General features: G+C 43.1%; 1 long non-coding RNA gene across 1 annotated transcript in view; it reads right to left on the reverse strand.

The window, feature by feature from the left end:
• Positions 1–23004, reverse strand: part of LOC111170093 (uncharacterized) — a 50278-nt gene that overhangs the window by 23453 nt on the left and 3821 nt on the right. Inside the window, exon 2 of the long non-coding RNA XR_016390818.1 lies at positions 1445–23004. This is a non-coding gene — a long non-coding RNA (uncharacterized LOC111170093). The remainder of the gene's footprint in view (positions 1–1444) is intronic.

The raw sequence follows: 23004 nt of genomic DNA on the forward strand, positions 1-23004 counted from the left end.
CATGTGTGCCTCAGCAAAGGGGAGCAGAACAGGACACCCCAAAATATGGAATGTCAATGGACCCCACAGCTTAACAGAATTATTTAAAAAATGAAAACCTCAAGATAGAAGGCTCAGACCTTCCACTTTCAAATGTTCTGAACAGAACCCCAAGAAATGAAACACAGTGAAGCTGGCACAAGGAGGTATGCCGAGATGAATGGGACTCAAAGGATCTCCCAGAAATAAACCCATTGGTCTGTAAGGAATAGTCGAGAGACCCCAGCAAGAACACGCACATCTCTGGTGTGTTAGCTGAAGACAAAAGCTGCTAGGGACCTAGAGCAGTGAAAGAAAGGACAGTCGCCCGAACAACAAAGAAAAGACCTAGAATATGGAACATCATGACCCTAAAAGAGGACACTGGACTCCTTCCCCACCCCACACAAGACTAAAAGTCACCATATTCCTCCCCATTTTTCCTCTGCTGGGGCCTCTGAGACAGACCTCCCTGCCCCCGGTAACCCCGACCAGCAGCCTGTCAGGAAACATCCCCCCGCCCCGCCATTTCCTCACCTTTCCCTAGCAGGCCAGATGTCCCAGCGGGTCTAGAGGAAACCTAGCTAACCTCCATGTGGATGCAGCTCTGCATCTTCCCAAAGCCAAAGCCAAAGCCCTGCCCTGCCCTGGAGAGACCTAGCGCCTGTGAGCTGTGCACAAGGCCAAGCCTCTGGGCAGAAGAGGAAGATCCCGCACTGGTGAGAGAGGCTGGTTTGTCACCCTCTGCTGGCCAACTGGGAAAATGCAGGGGGCACCCACTCCCACTACAGCGGAGGCTGAATTTTTTGCAGGCAGTCCCGCTCAATGCACCACACTCTCCAGGTTCCAAGGGACGGAGGCCAATATCCCAAGACTTCTGGAACCCTAATCATAGCACAGTTAGGAACCACGTGCCGTGAAACGAATGTAGGCACAGACTTTATGACTCACACTGAAAGTCACTCCAAATTGTCTGCAGGCAAATTGAACATATACTAAACCATAAAAAATTACAGAGGATCACAGAGGAGAATATCAACACGGCAATGGGTCTCGTCATGTCCATCTTGAGCTGTGACTTTCAACACACATCATGAAGAGCCCTCACACGAAAGGAAACAAAATCTAACAATTACTTTATTAAATGAAAATTTCTCCATGCTGAAATACATTATGCCGAAAGCCAGAAAACAAGCCACAAAGTGGAAGAGAAATCTTATTTGCCTAACAGAGGCCAAAGATAAAGAATTTTTCCTCAGAGTAGACAAAGAACTAGAAAACAAACAGCTCCATTCAAGGTAAGTCAAGATCTGAAGAGACACTTCGCCTACAAAGATATACAGAAAATACATAAGGGGACAGAAATATGAACCATATAGGATTTATGAGGAATGCAAAATTACAACCACAAGACAGCACTACACACCTCTGTGTCCTGCTAACCTTCCGAAATGCTGATACCCATCACTGGAGGATGAGGTACAACAGCAACTCTTCTTGCTGATGAAATGCAGATAATGGCCCCTGGAGACACAACTGGGCATCATGGGCCAAAGCCAAAAAGGCTAAGACCTGCAGACCACCTGGTAGGCCTCCAAGCTTTCATGCAGTTGCTTTGAAAACCTGTATACAAACAAAAACAAAAACGATGTTTTGCTGAGAAGTTCCACTCATGCTGTCTACACCTTAAAGGAATCAAGAGGTCTTCAATACATGTGTGCCTCTGCAAAGGGGAGCAGGGTGTACATATCAGCAAAGGGGAGCAGAAAAGGACACCCCAAAATGTGGAATGCCAACGGACCCCACAGCTCTACCAGAGTTATAAAAAAAAAAAAAATCCCTCAAAATTGAAGGCTCAGACCTACTACTTTCAAATGTTCTGAACACAGCCCCTGGGAAATGAAACACGGTGAAACTGGCATGAGGATATATACTGAGATGAATGGAATTGAAACGTGATCCCAGAAATTAATCCATTGTTCTGTGGGGAAGAGTCGAGAGACCCCAGGAAGAACACACACGTCCCTGGTGTGCTAGCTGAAGACAATGCTGCAAGGGACCTAGAGCAGTGAAAGGATGGTCATGCTAACAAAATAAAAAGACCTAGATTATGGAACATCATGACCCTAAAAGAGGACACCAGTCTCCTTCCCCACCCCACACAAGACTGACTAAAATTCACAATTTTCCTCCCCCATTTATTCCTCTGCTGGGACCTCTGAGATGGACCTCCCTGCCCCTGGTATCCCCAACCAGCAGCCCCCATCAGGAAACATCTTCCCCTCATTTCCTCATCTTTCCCTACCAGGCCAGCACCTCCCAGCAGGTCCAGAGAAAACTTAGCTACCCTCCATGTGGATTCAGCTCCACATTTTCCCAAAGAAATTCGACACGGCCATGTGTCTGGTCACATCAGTCACGAGCTGTAATTTTCAACACACACCCTGAAGAGCCCTCACACAAGAGGAAACAAAAAGCAACAACACATACTTTATTAAATGAACATTTCTCCTCTCTGACATACCTTAATCTGAAAGCCAAAAGTGCAGCTACAAAAAAATGGAGGTAATGAATACAAAAAAAAAAAGAAAAGAAAACCTTGAAACTGGCAGAGAAAAATATTTGCTGAATACACATGGGATAAAGAATATTTACTCACATAAGACATAGAACTAGAAAAGCATCAACTACACTCAAAATACATAAACATCTGAATAGACAGGATGGGCAACACCTACAGATCCGGGGAAAGGGCCAAAGAGTGTCTGCTTTTTGACTGTGTGCTCCTGTGTGGAAGATAGTGACAAAGCTGCCAGACAGGGCCAGAATGTGCGAAAGAGTCTGGGGCATTGATGCCATGGATTGAAATAAATTCAGTGGACTCCCCAATTTTGTGAACATCTTTCCAGGACAGTTAAGAGCACAGATGGGCACTCACTAGGCAGGGATACGTTTCAGTGGTCGGCCATGTAGCGATTCAATTGGAGGTAGTGAGCCTGGATGTAGAGGGTCCTGTTGGGAAACTCCTGGGATATTCCTGTAAGAAAAAGTTGAGTCCTGCGCCAGGGCAATTGTTGTGAGGCTGGGTCGTTGGGAAGAGGCAGTACAGATATTCGAGTGGCAGAATCAAGTACCGGGAGTTAGTTGTAGGAGGGACGGCAAGGAAGGAGTCCCATCTATACTCAGATTTCTGGCTCAAACAACTGGACTTAACACTGCACCAGCTGGCACACTGTAAGTAGATGGGTCACGAAGCAGGTGCACACAGACAATAAGCAGTTCAGTGATGGGTGTCAGACACATTGTGAAAGCCCCTGTGGAATAAAGGTGTGCTCGTCTGAACTCTGACTCCTGGTTCATTCTGACTGCCCAGTTTTGTACATCACACCTTGTCAGTTTTAAAACACACATCCTTTTTCAGTTCTCTGAAATCAGGATTTTTTAAATGACTGTGTGACATGGTTTAGTGGGCAGTGTACTTTTTTAGAGGTACATAAAATAGTGGTCCTTCTTATAATGGACGAAATCTTGGCTTTGGTGAAATACAATAATGTCTGTCAAACTCAGAAGAAAATAATACATGAATGTCTCTCCTTATGTCCTAAATTTTACCGTGTTCCAAAAAGATCTGAAGTACCCTTTCAAAATAAAGCTCGTAGGACAGGACAATTTCTGTAGAAAGACAAAATCCATGCCTGGGATCAAATATTGGAAAGAATCCTCAGAAGGCCCTTCTCTCTCACAGGAGGGGTTATTGGGTGACTGTGTTTACAGCTCAAATAAAAACAACAGAATGGGAATTCCCTGATGGTCCAGCGGTTAAGAGTTGGCCTTTTCACACTTTCACTGCTGTGGCCTGGGTTCAGTCCGTGGTTGGGGAACTAAGATCCCAGAAGGCTTTTGGCACAGCCAATATAAAAACAAAAAACACAGAAGGACAAACAAGCTTCCAGAAGCTCCCAATCCTAAGAACTAAAACTCAAACCAGGAGACAGAATAATCTAGAAAAAAAAAATAACAGGAATAAATTGACTTTCAGACAGCACAGAGATGGGTGTGGCCTGGAGGTCTCAGGAATGGCATCTTTTAAAAAGAGTGGATTTGGTGGGGACTTAAGGGCTTCATTGCTGCTCTTCCCAAAAAGAATATGATGAAAGACAAGGCCCATTAATATCTTAGTGATACTGTTCAAGGGCTTCATACAGCTTCACTGAAGAACTGAACAAACATCTCCTGGGACAAATAAAACATTCTGAAAGAACAGCCTGTGTGCTTTCTAGACTGTTCTGTGGCACAACACACAGCTGGGTCCACACTCATTTTGGGAGAAGCCAGGCTGCTGCCACATGCAGGAAGCAGAGCCTCTGACTCACTGAAAGTAGTGAGTCCTTCCACATTGGGGTTCACAATGCAGACCATGTGGCTGCCTGCCTCCTCCACACCGTAGCAAAACAAGGGCTCCAAGACATCAGCATCTGAAACCCCAAGGGCCTTACTTCAACTCTCTTCTGAAACTTTGCATCTCCCCACCCATCACTGAATGCCAAGTCACCCCTTTCCTTTCCACAGCTCTGACCTTTTCCAGCTTCTGTAACCAGGCTCTACCTGGGGCTCATAAGAATAGCAATAGGACTTCCCTGGTGGTACAGTGGTTAAGAATCCACCCGCCAATTCAGGGGACATGGGTTCAAGCCCTGGTCCAAGAAGATCCCAAACGCCGCGGAGCAACTAAGCCCATGTGCCACAACTACTGAACCTGCACTCTAGAGTCCATGAGCCACAACTACTGAGCCTGCAAGCTACAACTACTGAAGCCCGCGTGCCTAGAGCCTGTGCTCCACAAGAGAAGCCACCACAATGAGAAGCCCACGCACCGCAACAGAGTAGCCCCCGCTTACCGCAACTAGAGAAAGCCTGTGTGCAGCAACGAACACCAAACTGCCAAAAATAAATTTAAATAAATAAATAAAACAAGAATAACAATAAGTATGGAAGTGTTCATACTAACAGCTACAATTTTTGAGAACCTGCCATGTGCCATGCTTTGTTTATATGCTCTCATTTAATTCTCACACAAATTCCTTGGGAGCATGAATCCCATTTTCTTAATGAAATCCTGGACAGTGAAGGCAGAAAAATATGGTTCCTATGTATCAGTTTAAAGAAAAATATCTTCTTTAAGTCGGGGGGGGGAAGGTGGTATATTAGTATTTGTTATGTTATTCCTTATACGTCTATGTTTCCACAGCCAATTTCTTTTCATTAATAGAAAAATGAGCCTGAAGTTTACCACTCAGCCTAAAAACACCACCACTACAAACACCAAGAGAATAGCAGGAAGAGGTGCTGCTGGCCTCTTGTACCCCCACACCCAGAGATGCCTTCACCTCGTTTATTTTGACTACTTAAAGGCTACACCTGAGGGAGAAACAGAGAAATAATAAGCAAAAGGACCAGATTCAGGAAACTCTTGCTTTACAAATACATGTGGCCAGAGGTCTTTAAATTGTTAGGCACAAACTCTTATTAAAAATAATGGTTCCAGAGAAGGGCGTCAGCTCACCCCCTCTCACAAAAACACCAAAATCACAACTAACTGCTATGATCACCACACAGCAAATCACAACAAAAAAACAATGGAACCTACCAAAAAAATTATCCTACATCCAAAGACACAGAAGAAACCACAATGAGATGGTAGGAGGGGCTCAACTGTGATAAAAATCCAATCCCATACCCACCAGGTGGGCAAAGCACAAACTGGAAAATAATAATATCGCAGAGGTTCCCACAGCAGTGAAAGTTCTGAGCTCCACATCAGGCTCCCCAGCCTGGAGGTGTGGCATCTGGAGGAGGAGACCCCAGAGTATCTGGCTTTAAAGACCAGTGGGGCTTGATCGCAGGAACTCCACAGGACTTTGGGAAACAGAAACTCCACTCTTGGAGAGAGCATACAAGGTCTTGTGTGCATCAGGACCCGGGGGAAAAAGCAGTGACTTCATAGGAGCCTAGGCCAGACCTACCTGGTGGTATTGGAGAGTCTCCTATAGAGGTGGGGGGTGACTGTGGCTCAATGAAGGGACAAAGACACTGGTGGTGGTAGTTCTGGGGGATTCTCATTGGCGTGAGCCCTCCTGGAGGCCACTGTTTTCTCACCAAGACCTGGCCCTACCCAACCTATAGGCTCCAGTGCTGGGACTCCTCAGACCAAACCAACAGGGCAGGAACACATCCACACCCATCAGCAGATAGGCTGCCTAAAGTCTTCCTGAGCTCACTGCTTCCCACTAAAGACACCCCTTGACACAGCCCTGGCTACCAGAGGGACAAGACCCAGATCCATCCACCAGTGGGCACGAACAAGTTCCACCCACCAGAAAGCCTGCACAAGCTTCTTAGACCAGCCTCATCCTCTAAGGGGTAGACACAAGAAGCAAGAAGAACTACAACCATGCAGCCTGCAGGACGTAAACTGCAATCACAGAAAGTTAGACAAAATGAGATGGCAGAGGAATATATCCCAAACGAAGGAACAAGATAAAGCCCCAGAAGAACAACTAAGTGAAGTGGAGATAGTCAATCTACCCAAAAAAGTATTCAGAGTAAAGACAGTAAAGATGATCCAAGATCTTACAAAAAGAATGGAGGCACAGACTGAGAAGACAAAAGAAATGATTAACAAAGCTAGAAGATCTAAACAAACAGAGATGAACAATAAGATAACTAAAATTAAAAATACACTAGACAAAATCAACAGCAGAATAAATGAGTCAGAAGAAAGGCTACGTGAGCTGGAAGACAGAATGGTGGAAATCCCTGCCATGGAACAGAATAAAGAAAAAGAAATGAGGACAGTATAAAAGACCTCTGGGACTACATTAAACACACCAACATTCACATTGTAGGGTTCCCAGAAGGAGAAGAGAGAAAGGACCTGAGAAAATATTTGAAAAGATAATAGCTGAAAACTTCCCTAACATGGGAAAGGAAGCAGTCACCCAACTCCAGGAAGTGCAGAGAGCCCCAGTCAAGATAAACTGAAGGAGGAACACGCTGAGACACATAGTAGTCAAACTGACAAAAATTAAAGACAAAGATAAAAAATTAAAAGTAACAGGAAAAAGCAACAAATAACATACAATGGAATTCCTATAAGGTATCAACTAATTTTTCAACGGAAACTCTGCAGGCCAGAAGGTAGTGGAACCATATACTGAAAGCGATGAAAGGGAAGAACCTACAACCAAGAATACCCAGCAGTCTCATTCAGATTTGAAGGAGAAATCAAAAGCTTTACAGACAAGCAAAAGATAAGAGAATTCAGCAGCACCAGACCAGCTTTGCAACAAATGCTAAAGGAACTTCTCTAGGTGGAGAAAAAAGGAGGGCTTCCCTGGTGGCGCAGTGGTTGAGAGTCTGCCTGCCAATGCAGGGGACGCGGGTTCATGCCCCAGTCCCGGAGGATCCCACATGCCGTGGAGGGGCTGGGCCTGTGAGCCATGGCCACTGAGCAGGTGTGTCTGGAGCCTGTGCTCCGCAACGCGAGAGGCCACAACAGTGAGAGGCCGGCATACCGCAGAAAAAAAAGAAAAGAAAAGAAAAAGGCCACAACTAGAAACAAGAAAATTACAAATGGAAAAACTCACGGGTAAAGGCAAACATACAGAAAAAGTAGGAAAGCAACCAAACACAAATATGGTATCAAAACCAGCAATCAGGGCTTCCCTGGTGGCGCAGTGGTTGGGAGTCCACCTGACAATGCAGGGGACACGGGTTCGGGCCCTGGTCCGGGAGGATCCCACACGCTGCGGAGCAGCTGGGCTCATGCGCCACGACTACTGAGCCTGTGCTCTAGAGCCCACGAGCCACAACTACTGAGCCCGCATGCTGCAACTACTGAAGCCCGCACACCTAGAGCCCGTGCTCTGCAACAAGAGAGGTCACTGCAATGAGGAGCCCGCACACTGCAACGAAGAGTAGCCCCCGCTCACTGCAACTAGAGAAAGCCTCCGTGCAGCAACAAAGACCCAACACAGCCAAAAATAAAAATAAATAAAATAAATAAATTTATAAAAAACAAAACAAAACAAAAAAACCCCCCAGCAATCATGAGGAGAGTACAAATGCAGGATACTGGAGATGCATTTGAAATTAAAAGAGCAGCAAGTTAAAATAATCTTGTTTATATAGACTGCTATATCAAATCTCATGGTAATCACAAACCAAAAATCTACAATAGATACACACACCAAAAAAAAAAAGGAATCCAAACACAACATTAAAGTTAGTCATCAAATCACAAGAGAAGAGGGAGTTCCCTGGCTATCCAGTGGTTAGGACTCAGCACTTTCACTCCTGTGGGCCCAGGTTCAATCTCTGGTCAGTGAACTAAGATCCTGCAAGCCACACAGGACTGCCAAAAAAAAGAAAAGATGTCTCAGTAAATCAGAAGAGAAGAGAACAAAAGAGGAAGGGGAGAAAAAAGACCTACAAAAATAAATCAAAAACAATTAACAAAACAGCAATAAGAACATACATATTGATAATTACCTTAAATGTAAATGGATTAAATGCTCCAACCAAAAGACATAGACTGGCTGAATGGATATAAAAACAAGACCAGTAAATATTCTGTCTATAAGAGAGCCACTTCAGATCTAGGGACACCTACAGACTGAAAATGAGGAGATTGAAAAAGGTATTCCATGCAAATGGAAATCAAAAGAAACCTGGAATAGCAATACTCATATCAGACAAAACAGATGTTAAAATAAAGACTGTTACAAGAGTCAAAAGAAGGACACCACATAATGATCAAGGGATCAATCAAGAAGAAATTATAACAACTGTAAATATATATGCACTCAACATAGGAGCACCTCAGTATATAAGGAAAATACTAACAGCCATAAAAGGAGAAATCAACAGTAACACAATAGTGGGGGAGTTTAACAGCCCAATTTCTTCAATGGACAGATCACCCATACAGTAAATCAGTAAGGAAACACAGGCCTTAAATGACACATTAGACCAGATGGACTTAATTGATATTTATAAAGCATTCCAACCACAAGCAGCAGAATACACATTCTTTTCAAATGCAAATGGAACGTTCTCCAGGATTAATAATACGGTGGGCCACAAAGCAAGCCTTGGTAAACTTAAGAAAATTGAAATCATATCAAGCATCTTTTCCAATCACAACATTATGAGATCAGAAATCCACTACAAGAAAAAAACTGTAAAAACCACAAACACGTGGAAGCTAAACAATATGCTACTAAACAACCAATGGATCACTGAAGAAATCAAAAAGGAAATCAAAAAATACCTAGAGACAGAGAATTCCCTGGTGGTCCAGTGGTTAGGACTCCATGCTTTCACTGTCAAGGGCCTGGGTTCAATCCCTGGTCAGTGAACTAAGATAGCACAAGCTGCACAGTGCAGCAAAGAAAGAAACAAAGAAAACAACTAGGCAGAAATGAAAAAGAACGAAAGCATGAAGATTCAAAACCTATGGGATGCAGCAAAAGCAACTCTAAGAGGGAAGTTTATAGCAATACAATCTTACCTCTGGAAACAAGAAAAATCTCAATCTAACCTTATACCTAATGGAACTAGAGAAAGAACAAAACGAAAAGTTAGTAGAAGGAAAAGAAATCATAAAGATCAGAGCAGAAAGACATGAATTAGAGACAAAAAAAAAATTGAAAAGATCAATGAAACCAAAAGCTGGTTCTTTGAAATGATAAACGAAATGTATAAACCTCTAGCCAGACTCATCAAGAAAAAAGGGGAGGGCTTCCCTCGTGGTGCAGTGGTTGAAAGTCTGCCTGCTAATGCAGGGGACACGAGTTCGAGCCCTGGTCTGGGAGGATCCCGCATGCCGTGGAGCAACTGGGCCCGTGAGCCACAACTGCTGAGCCTGCACATCTGGAGCCTGTGCTCTGCAGCGGGAGAGGCCGCCATAGTGAGAGGCCCGCGCACCGCAATGAAGAGTGGCCCCCGCTTGCCACAACTAGAGAAACCCCTCGCACAGAGATGAAGACCCAACACAGCAAAAATAAAATAAATTAATTAATAAACTCCTACCCCCAACATCTTGGGAAAAAAAAGAAAAAAAAAAGAAAAAAGGGGAGAGGGCCCAAATCAATAAAATCAGAAATGAAAAAGGAGAAGTTAAACTGAAACCATGAAAATACAAAGGATCATAAGAGGCTAATACAAACAACTATATGCCAATAAAATGGACAACATAGAAGAAATGGACAAATTCTTAGAAAGTTACAATCTCCCAAGAACCAGGAAGAAATAGAAAATGTGAACAGAGCAGTTACCAGTAAGGAAATTCAATCACTAGTGGTTTTGTTTTGTTTTGTTTTGTGGTACGCGGGCCTCTCACTGTTGTGGCCTCTCCCGTTGCGGAGCACAGGCTCCGGACGCGCAGGCTCAGCGGCCATGGCTCACGGGCCTAGCCGCTCCGCGGCATGTGGGATCTTCCCAGATCGGGGCACGAACCCGTGTCCCCTGCATCGGCAGGCAGACACCCAACCACTACGCCACCAGGGAAGCCCCAATCACTAGTTTTAAAACTACCAGAAAACCAAAGTCCAAGACCAGATGGCTTCACAGGTGAATTCTACCAAAAATTTAGAGAAGAGTTAACACCTATCCTTCTCAAACTATTCCCAAAAAATTGCAGAGGAAAGAATGTTTCCAAACTTATTCTACCAGGCAAGCATCACCCTGCTAGCAAAACCAAAGGTATCACAAAAAAGGAATATTACAGGTCAATATCACTGATGAACATAGATGAAAATATCCTCAACAAAATATCAGCAAATTGAATCCAACAATACATCAAAAGGATCATACACCATGATCAAATGGAATTTATCCCAGGGATGGAAGGATTTTTCACTATCCACAAATCAATGTGATATACCACATTAACAATTAAAGAATAAAAATATTTCACAATTAAAGAATAAAAACATTTCATTTTAATAGATGCAGAGAAAGCTTTTGACAAAATTTGACATCCATTTATGATAAAAACTCTCCAGAAAGTGGGCATAAAGTGAACATACCTCAACATAATAAAGGCATATATAAGCCCACAGATAACATCATACTCAATGGTGAAAAGCTAAAAGCATTTCCTCTAATATGAGGAACAAGACAAGGATGCCCACTCTTGTCACTTTTGTTTAACATAGTATTGGAAGTTCTTGCCACAGAAATCAGAAGAAAATGAAATAAAAGGAATCCAAATGGAAAGGAAGAAGTAAAACTGTCAGTGTTGGCAGATGACATACTATACATTGAAAACAGTTTAAACCACACATACTTAAAATCTACCATTTGATCTATTGACGCATGCTTACAATCCTGAAACCAAGTTTCCTCCTGCCTTTTAAAATTTATCCTTCTCAGCATATAAAATTACTGATACAAGGACATATATATTTTTGTTATGAAAAAAAGACTTATGAAAAAAAGAGAGACTGTTATGAAACCAGATGAATCCATCCCCATCTTCCATCATTTCATGGCCATTCTTACTTCATCTTTCCCCGTTTACACCAGTGCCTTAGTTTACCACAGTCTCTCCCTTATTCACAGATTTGCTTTTTGGGGTTTCAGTGACCCAAGGTCAACTAAGGTCTGAAAATAGTAAATGGAGAACTCCAGAAATAAGTCATGAGTTTTAAATTGCGTGCCTTTCTATATGCTGCAATCTCTCACCGCCCTCTTCGTCCCACCCACAGCATGAATCATCCCATTGTCCAGTGAATCCACATAGGCATTGTATCATCTCACATCATCACAAAAAGGGCGACTACAGTACAATAAGCTATTTTGAGAGAGAGAGACACCACATTCACTTAACTTTTATTACAGCTATTGTTATAATCTTTATCATAGGTATGCAAGTATAGGAAAAAACATAGTACATATAGGGTTTAGTACTATCTGTAGTTTCAGGCATCTACTTGGAGGTCTTGGAACGCATCTGCTGCAGATAAGGGGGAACTACTGTACTAATTCCAGACATGGTATCATTTAATGAATAATCTCTTCAGAATGGATTTTTCATAACACAATAGTTATCAGAAAAATATAAACATTGTATCAATGCTGAATTGTCTCAAAAATGTGTTTGTTTCTTAAGTCAAATTAGTTGCAATCAGAATCCAAAATATATCCTTACAGGGTTCAGTAGCTGTGTCTCACAGATCTCTTAATATGTGGGGTCCACTTATCTTTTAAAATTCTTATTTGTTTCTCATAATTTGCTGTCATTGGTTCATCAGAATTTGGCACATGCAAGATGGGTCTTAATGAGTCTCTAACACTGTTTAACTGGTCACCCTCCCCCCATATATCCTGTATACTAGATGTTGACGAGATGGGTGATGAAGTTTGATCCCTGCAGACAGGTGCCTGATGATGACTGTTAGGGAAGTAAAAACAAAAATCTCTCCCAACCTGGTAATCCTTTCCACAATGGTAGTAGAGACAGAAAACCACTTTTATTATTGAATAAGCATTAAAGCAAAGTACTCGTGCATCACAGGCAATCCACCAGGAAACTGCAAAGACAGAAAAAACCTAAATCCCCTATTTATCCAAACAGATACAGCGCACTGCATATGTATGTTCAAGATAAACAATACCTAGTCCTCAAGTAAGAGGAGTTGACAGTACCATTTGTCACACAGAGTCCTAATTTTACCTGGTAATTGGGGTGACTATCTGTGTTTGCTTATTGGTTTTAGCCACAGGAAACACAAACTTCTCATCTTTGTAATAGGAGGTAGTTTTTTAAGTTGGAGCACAGCATCCACTAAGATGAGACTCCTATCCTCGTACAAGAACTGATAAATGAGCTAACTCCCTGATGCCTGCAGGTTGAGGAGAAAGCAGGTTCTTGAGAAAGACATTTCTGAATCCTAAAACTGGAAGAAAAAGGAAGACCAGCTGAAAAAAGGCCTCTCTAGTCTTCAAAGACATGCATTTTAAAAGAGATGAGACAGTTCCTGCAAGTTTTCTAAGGTAAATGGTCTAAGGGAGAGGAAAGAAATCTCTTTCCCCATTTTCAACAGGGAGAAGTAAATCTCTTGTTTTTTACGTGTGTATTTGTCAAATAAAATAATTTGTATGTGACACACCTAGAAACAAAAATAGTGTGACTGTGTTTTGCTACCACACCATAACACAGCCTGGAAACAAACATTTCAGGTATTGGATATGATCTGCCTATATATATCTGGGGACACAGTGTAACAAGTGTGGGACACTGTCATCCTGTGATATGTGAATGATGCAGGATTTACAAGACAGGCCAGACTTCATCTAGCCCATTCAGGGAATGGTGGTCAAGTTTAGTTCCCCAAGAGGGAGCAGGAATATTCTTAGGGATTAGCAGTCATTGGTTTGCTTTTTACCTAGAGTGTTGGGGAGGACCAAATTCACCAGCTGGAGGGAGTGAGAAGAAGAACCATGGGGACAGGGACAGGGCAGGTTTACAGTAGACATTCTTAGTCCTTAGCATCTCTTCCAAAGTCCACAACAGTGACAGCTGAGTAATGGGGCACTGATTGGAGAAGACGCCCTGAGGTGATGTTAGTAGGAAGACCAACAGCCTTGGGATGACTCACATGTGGCAGCAAGGGCCAGTCATGTGTTTGGGGTGACACCTGGGGAAAGTGCTGCATGCCTGTGGGGGTGGGGAGCCATGTCAGTGGGAAGACCATGTAAAGACAGAGGAAGAGGACAGCTATTTACAAGCCTCCAAAGAAACCACTGTTAACCTCTTGATCCCAGACTTCTACCCTCTGGAATTGTGAGGAAATAATTTTCTGTTGTTTAAAGCACCCAGACTATGATGCCATGTTTTGTCAACCTTAGCAAATTAACACAGGGACCACCAGCATTTGGGAGAGGATCTGCAGGGCAACAGGGAAGAGGTTGAGAAAGCTCCTAAGAGGAGCCCGAGGGAATAAGGAGAGGTTTCTTGGGGTGGAACCAGGCCAGAGGGAAGGGGGAACACAGTGGGTGAGACTGCGATTGATTTTTGCATCCCCACTTCTGCCGGGGTCACAGTAAGAGATACCCCCTCCAGTCCCACACATCGTCAGTTTCCCCCAGTGCAAAATGGGGCTAATGATGGAGCTGCCTCAGGGGCTCTGGGAGGATGCATAGGGCCGGGCCCATAGTAAGGGCCCCAAGGAGGTAGCTGTTGGGAGTCCTGATACCCTGGAGAGTGGTGGCAGTGCACTTGGGGAGGCTGCAACAACAGGAGAGAGTTCCAGGGGCTGAGGGGCCCCATCCCATCAGGGGGCTCTTCCCATAGTAGCTCTGATCCCTACTTGGGGTCCTACCTGGCGGCTACACCAGTGTCTTCAGCCAGCAGGGAACTGCCCAGGGCACCTGTATACATAGGAGGCACCCTGAGATACTTCTGCCACAGGGGTTCAGGTCTCTGCTCTGCCTCTTCTCAGCCACAGGACTGTCCCCTGGTTCTGGACACTCAGTTTCCCTGCCTGTGGAATGAGTATGCTACAAAAGAAAAACAGACTCACAGACATAGAGAATACACATGTGGTTGCCAAGGCGGAGGGCGGGTAGTAGACGGAAGGGTTGGGGGTATGGGATTAGCAGAGGCAAACTATTATATAAAGGATGGATAAACAACAAGGTCCTATTATATAGCACAGGGAACTATACTCAATATCCTGTGACAAACCACAACAGGAAGGAATATGAGTAAGATTACACACATATACATAACTGAGTCACTTTGCTGCACAGAAGAAATTAACACAGTGTAAATCAACTATATTTCAATAAAATCAAAAAACAAACAGGAAGCAAAATGCTGGAGGCCGCTCAAAACAGGAAACAAAATCCTAGAGGACAGAAGCCGGCAATAGAGGACACCCAAATAAACTAGAACTTCTACCAACATGGGTGGCTTAGGTACAGGAGGACTCACCACCACGATCTGGGATCACCAAGGAGATGATAAAGCATAACAGTCTCTTGCAGGCACCTTAACTGAATCCAAGCCAGTGTTAGATAAGAGTTGGTGAGGGCTTTTGCAGGTCGCTCTGTATCCCACTTCTGACGCATGTAATGCCAAGCAAAACACAATATAGGAGGCTGCAAATAAGAAGAGTTTAGGGACTTCCCTGGTGGCGCAGTGGTTAAGAATCCACCTGTCAATGCAGGGGACATGGGTTCAAGCCCTGGTCTTGGAAGATCCCACATGCCATGGAGCAACTAAGTCCATGTGCCGCAACTACTGAGCCTGCAAGCCACAGCTACTGAAGTCCGCGTGCCTACAGCCCATGCTCTGCAACAAGACAAGCTACTACGAGAAGCCCATGAACCACAGCGAAGAATAGCCCCCACTCACCACAACCAGAGAAAGCCCGCGCGCAACAACGAAAACCCAACATGGCCAAAAAAACCCAAACCAAACAAACAAAAACGTTATAAAAAAGGAAAAGTTTATTTGGAGTCTACAATTCAGGAGACACAGATTCAGGTAACCCCAAAATATGTTCCAGGAGAAGAGAGTAAGGGGCTTACAAAGACAAAAAGCTCTGAGTTTGTTAAAGCTGCCTCTTGAGAATTGTGATTGAGTCTGATGCAATTTAGGAACTATTTGTCCTTAAGAAATCAGGAGTTATTTTAGGGTTTGGGTGTGATAAGTAGACAGGCTGTCATGAGTTATTTTAGGATGAGGGTTTGATAAGAATCTTGACTTTCTGGCAGATGTTCTGGATGGCCTCATTAGGACAATAAGTAGTCAAAAGATCAGATTCCATCCAGGCTGAGAGGTGCATAAGTCACACTTCCTTAATAGATTCCCGGCTCCATTTTAGACAGCCCTGAGCAATATCGGCTCCATTTTTATTTTCCTTTCACAATAGTCACCCCAACTGCCAGATAAATTTAGAAGAAGAACCATGTGTGACAAGTGGTACAGTCAAATTCTCTTGGCTATTTTTTTGTTTGTTTTCTGGGCCTATTTCTTACTTTTAGAGTAGACCTACTTTGATGGCTTTAAGATAAGGAATCAGATGGAAGTTTAAGAATCTGAGAGAGACCTGCCAAAGGATTATTCTGTTGCCTCTTTGCTCTGACCAAACCATATTTAAAATTAATCAAATATTATACATATAGTTTCAGTTCTGGGCAGCCACGAAAGTAGGCTGCTCAGTTTTTCCTTTACGACGTATCCTGCTCTGAGGAGTGCAGCTGGCCAACAGCTCCCAGCTGTGCTGCCTTGGGAGCCACCACAGCGTTCCAAAGGCCATTCTCAGCAAGCTGTTCTCAGCCAGTGACCGAGCATGACACGGGTACTAGAGTTAGGTGACTAGTTATTATCATCAAAACATGTATGTAATGAGTTGTATCTGCTTAGCTACATAAGGTGGAGTTTTTTTCAGCCTTTGCAATTTCTTAGCATATGACCTGTGATACAAACCAAACTCTGGTTTAATGCTTACTCAATAATAAAAGTGTTTTCTGTCACTACCACCTTTGAGGAGAGGATTTCTGAGTCCAGAGAGTTTATTTTTATTTACCCAGTAGTCACCATCACACACTTCGCTGGGACCAAACTTCAATCACCTACCTCATTAATATCTACTGCACAGGATTATGGGGAAAGGGTGATCAGTTAAACAGTATCAGAGATTCAATAAACCACATCTATAATCTGCCTAATTCTGATCAACAAATAAGAATAAAAATGGCAAGTGAGACTTAAAGGTTAAGAGACTTAGTGCGACACAGCTACCCAAAACCCTAAGAATACATTTTGGATCCTGACCATAATTAATCTGCCTTAAATACATTTTTGAGATAGTTGAGAAAACTAAGCATACTTCCAAATTCTTAAGTGTTTTCATTTTATGTGATAGTTATTAGAGTTATGAAGGAGCACTCAATTTCTAAAAATGCATCCTGAAGAGGTTATGCATTATATGTTATGTCTGGGATTAAAAGTAGAATAATCCTCTAGCATATATGAAGATGAATGAAACAATGGCCAAGAAATGATAAATGGTGGCAGATTGGAAAGGGGTTCATCCAGTTTCCTAATACAATCTTTTCCATTTTTGTGTATATTAGAAATAACAAATGATATGTCATTGTATCAGTAATTTTATATGTGGAGAAGGCTGAGTTAAAATAGGTAGAAGGAAAATTTTGGTTTCAGTTGTAAGCACGTGTCAAACCATTAAAATGTACATTTAAAATATGTGCAGTTTACTTTATGTAATTTTACCGCAATTGAACTGTTTAAAAATATATAAAAACTTCTAGGGCTTCCCTGGTGGCGCAGTGGTTGAGAGTCCGCCTGCCGATGCAGGGGACACGGGTTCATGCCCCGGTCCGGGAAGATCCCGCATGCCACGGAGCGGCTGGGCCCGTGAGCCATGGCCACTGAGCCTGCGCGTTCAGAGCCTGTGCTCCGCAACGGGAGAGGCCACAGCGGTGAGAGGCCTGCGTACTGCCAAAAAACAATCAAACAAAAAAAACCTTTTAACTTCTTAGTCATTTCACTACATTTTTCTTCTATGTTCTTGAAGCTTGTGGCTACTGTATCACTACAGTGGAAATAGAATATATTGGTGTGCTGCTGTCAACTTTCAAACTCCATGTTCAGTGGTATCACATTGGAAGTTTTAAATTGACGAAAGTGGGAATATTCACACTGGGGAAACTGCAAACAATACAAATCTTGGCTTGATTATGGAGAATATGTTAGTAATGCTGATTAAACTTTAAAAAGTATATGCTGTATGTGGCCACTGCAATGTGTACAGCAGAAAAAAAGTTAGGAAATAGTGTTTCAGAATTCAAAAATAATTATTTCTTATGGCTAGGAGTCACATCACTAAAGAATGAAGTTTCAAGTCTTCATTGTTTCATTATCTTATTTATTAATGAAGAGAGAAATAGTCAAAATTAATTATTTTTAAATGGACAAAAGCTACGAGAAGACATTTTACCAAAAGAGGACTTAAAAAATGAAAAAAATGCTCCACGTCATAAAACATCTGAGAAATGTAACTAAAACCACAGTGAGATAGTGCTATACACTTATTAAAAGGGTCAAAAAGTCTTATTAAAAGACTTGGGACTAACCTGGAGGTCCAGTGGTTAACAATCTGCCTTCCAATGCAGGGGACACGGGTTCGACCCCTGGTTGGGGAATTAAGATCCCACGTGCTGTGGGGCAACTAAGCCCACATGCCACAACTAGAGTGCCCACATGACACAACTAGAGCGCCAGTGCACCACCACTGCTGAGTCCATGCTCTCTGGAGCCTGTGCACCACAACTAGAGAGAAGCCCGTATGCTGCAACGAAGAGCCCACACACCGCAATGAAAGATCCCACATGCCGTAATGAAGATCCCATGTGCCACAAACTAAGACCTGATGCAGCCAAATTAAAAAGAAAAAAAAAGTTTAAAAAGACTAAACATATTGGCAATGATATGGAATAACTGGAAGTCCCAAACTCTTCTGGTAGGAATGCAAAAGGAAACAACCATTTCAGATCACACTGTAGGGTTCTTTAAAAAGTCATCCATTCACTAAGCCTGAAACTCAGGCACTGCACCCTAAAGTATTAATAGAGGAAAAGTGAAACATAACCATGTATAGAATTATATTCAAAAGTCTGCAGCAATTTTAGTTCCAACAGTCAAAAACTGGAAACAACTCAAATACGGATAAACAGATGAATAAACAAATAGTGGTATATCCTCAGAACATAATACTTCTCGTCGATACAAAAAGAATGAACTACTCACTGATGACTCTCAAAATAAACATGTCACATGCGGGTACCTGAGGGGAAAAGAATAAACACTTTATGACTTTAATCATATAAAATTCTAGACAATGCAAACTTATCTATTGTAAAGAAAAATAAATCAATGATTGACTAGAGGTCAGAGTAACATCAATGAAAGAAACAAGGTAAATATGAAGGTAGATAGGTTTATTATGGATGTGATGGTGGTTCCATGGATTTATATAAATGTCAAAACTTATCAAATTGTATATTTTAACCATGTGCATTTTATTGCATGTATTCATACCTTATTAAAGCTTAAAAATATTATCCAAAATAAAAATCTGGATTTCTTACTCTTTTTGTAAAATCCCCTATATTGACTTCACCACTTTCTGCCTCACACCCTGGGAGGGTCACCTTGCCTCAGTGGTCAAAAATATAAGTAAGCAATGAAGACTGTTCCCACCTGATTCAACAGGAATACTGTCTGGGTCACAAAGTCCATTACTCGATGAAAAGATATCCCTTCTCTCTATTCTCATTTTTCTGTCTGGCACAGAAATGGCCTTGAGGAGGATAGCCCACAGAGGCTACAGAAATCCACAAAACCTTCAGATTATTTTCTCTTGTAATGCCCTTCTCAATTCAGGAGATCTGAGAATTTCTGTACATGCTCATCCTTCACAGCAACAGTGACTGGAACACTGTCGTTGTGGATGCCCCTTTAAATGAGGCACATTCCAACCAGCTTGTAATAGTGTCCTCCTCCCACTATTAATCCAATGTTTTCTGTAACAATTATCATTCCCCCTATAATCTTACAACCAGTGATGCTACACTGCAGAATTCTGCACATAAGGGCACATGGCTCTACTGCAGGACCTGGGAGAATATTTTCCTCACTAATGCTGAGCTCAAGGCAATATCCCCTGTGAACAAGACAACAATTTCATGTTACTCTCAGAAGCAAGGAAGGTTATCACAATTGCTCCTTCCCCAGGCTGACCTCTGAACCAAGAAAATATGGCACTCAGGCCACAAATTAGAACCAGAAAGCTCTGTAGTCTTTCCTTGGAAGCCTTGGGCAATAATGCAAACAAACCCCAAAATGGAGAGAGGTATACCTGCTATCATATTGTGCCCTTAAGGCACACAAAGCGTGGGATTCCCAACAAAAGCTGATCAGTCCTTTATGTTAGCAGAACCCAAGTGTTTTCAAATCATCCCCTACAGTGAATGGAACCTCAAGATTAAATGTGGCTTAAACAGTGAGACCTTTATAATTGCACAAACCAGAGCAATGGGAGGGAAGCTACTCCTGGATTGGTGACTTGATGGCTAGAAAATCCTATCATAGGAGTTATGTGGGCTAGAAAATCCTATCATAGGAGTTATGTGAGGCCAACAATATCCCTGAATAAGGTCATCCATTTTTGCAAGTCACAAGCAGAGTCCTTTGGGCCAAAAATGGGTCAGGTCAGTGACTTAACTCATCAAAGAAATGAGAAAGGAGTGAGTGCTCAGGCTTCTCACAATCCCTCCTGTGAATGGGAAAGACCAAGGTTTCTTTCCCTGAACACCCTGGGGTGGGTGAATGCTGTACACTGTGAGTACCTGCCAGGTGGGAGAGGTGAAATGGCTTTGGCCACAGAAACTGTCAATGACAGAAATCTGGCAAGGGACCTGGGCAGGTTAAAAAGTACAGTGCAGCTCCCACATACCTGGGATGTTTGCAGACGTTTGGATGTATGAGGTTCAATTCAGATGGTACCACGATGAGGGATCTCAAGTGTTGACATACTGAAAAAGGAAATTGTACATCCCTGCACATGCAAGATGTTTTTTTCCTTCTGAAATCTGTGGTTCCAGAGTCAAAACCTTGGGCTAATGGCCTTACCGTATTCATTGCATTAACAAGGCCTTGATCCAGTGCAAACAGTCTAGTGTTTTAAGAGACTGGAGCTGTAGGTAAAGAATTCAGCATATTCCCCAAATTGTAAGGCCTTTTCTCACTGTGAACTCTCTGATGTGTGATGAGGTTAGAGCTTTGGCTAAAGGATTTCCCACATTCACTGCACTCATAAGGCCTTTCTCCAGTGTGAACTCTCTCATGTCTAACGAGATGGGAGCTTTTGCTAAATGATTTCCCACATTAGCTGCATGTGTAACGTCTTCCTCTAGTGAGGACTCTCTGGTGCTGAACAAGTGTGTTTGCCACTGCAAGTTTCTGGGCAGTATCCCCACTTATAATGATTTTTTCCCCTTGGAAAGGGAGTCGCACGCTCAGTTCCACTATTTGACTTCTCCCAGGTGCATGTGGCCTGTTGGTGAAGAAATCCTAAGTTGCCCAGGAAGTCCTTCCCAACATCCCCAAAGGTAAAGGGCTTCCTTGATACACAGAATTTTCAGCTGTTCACAAACAATGTTCTCCTCACATCATTTCTCAATGGTTTCTCTCCAGTGTGCTGCTTTTGGTTATGGAGGTTTGCTCTGAAATAGAATGGTTTCTCACACGCCCCACACGTGTAGTTTCTGCCCACAGCGTGCTACCTGGTACTCAGCCAAGTGAAAAATGTCACTCAAGATCGGGCCACACATCTCATAGAGATTGGCCTTCTGGGGAGACAGACCTGCCTTAACAATTCTGATCTGTGAGCTTCCTTGATCAGAGATAGTCTGCTCAGAAAGTGCCTCCTCACTCTTCTCCATGCCAACAACCTGAAAGCAGAGAAATGCTGGAGATGTACACGTTGACTCTGTGCAAGGAGAAATCCCTAATACAAATCTGTGTCTCACAAATCCAAGGATGAGCCCATGGGACTGTTTGCAAGACAAGGTGGTCGGGTTCAAGTTGAGGATGAGGCTGCTTAGCAGCACTGGGCCTTTAAAGATTACAGAATGGGGGAGGCCTCACAAGGTGAGGAACACAACCATGTGGAGTGACACAAAGGGAAGAGGCAGGCTCTACAGCTCATTCTGCAAACAACTTTTAGCAGGATCTTGTTTGGTGGTGACACATGAGTACTATGTAGTAGGTTGTATCCAGGCTCAGGAAAATCCAACTGCAACAGAGCAGCTGGTGTTCAAGGATTAATAATGTGCACACCTCATGACATAAATGGTACAGGCCAATGTTGGACAGCACTGCAGACGGATCAGTGTGAAAAAGCATTGAGAGATGGAGTCCAGGGAGGTGAGAATTAGCCCTATGTTGGAAATAAAAAGTGACAAGTAGTAGAGTTGAGAAGGTGGCTAACTGAAGAATGGGGAAGTACAGGCAGAAATGAGGTGTGGCCGCCACTGTGATTGGCACAAAAAGGCTAGTCAGAGAATAGCTTTCTGGCATGATTTGTATATGGCCCTGACATCACGCCCTCCCCCAGGTGCTACTTATCAGGGCCAGACTATGTATGAGTCCTTGCTGTAGTTGGAGCCCTTTCTATTCTGTGAACCTCTCTACTTCACCCCCTTGATGAGCAGCTACGCAGAACCTGGATGATTCAAGTACTAAAGTAAAGACAGGACAGATAAGCAGCCAGCAATGGCCAAAAAGATAGAGCAGAAGAAATAAAATTAAATCTTACAAAAAGAACTTCAGAGGAATATCTTGCAAGAATAGCCCATTGTCCATATAATAACAGTGACCGGGTCAGTAACAGCAATTTCTGGCACAAGCAAGAATGAGGAAATGTTAGCTAGGTGAAGGAAGTAGAACCTGGGGTACACAGGTGCCTTGGATCTGGAAAATTCACCTGGCTATGGAGAGGGTAAATAAGGTGGGATTCATGCCTATAAGACTCCTGGCTCTGGATCCATCCCTGCAAGGCAGGGGGTAGCAGGTGCTGGATCTGTCAAAGAGAAGAGACAGCAGTGCTCACACCTCAGCCCTACTAGCTACAACACCTACTCCGGGAACTGGGGAAGAAAGCAGTGCCCAGGTCCTGATGTGAGAAGGGGAGACTTGCCAATGGATAAAAAGAAAGGGCAGAGACTAGTTCAGGGCACAGGGGTGGGTTTGAGGGCCTTACCCGGGGAGGTTTTAAGTGCCAAGTTCTCCAGCATCACATCATGGTACAGGCATCTCTGAGCCTCGTCAAGGAGACCCCATTCCTCCAAGGAAAAGTTCACGGCCACATCTTCAAAAGTCACACTGCC

Source organism: Delphinapterus leucas, chromosome 20 (genome assembly GCF_059928025.1).
Source record: "Delphinapterus leucas isolate spDelLeu-1000000601 "Yukka" chromosome 20, BTC_Dleu_Yukka2, whole genome shotgun sequence".
Lineage (NCBI taxonomy): Eukaryota > Metazoa > Chordata > Mammalia > Artiodactyla > Monodontidae > Delphinapterus > Delphinapterus leucas.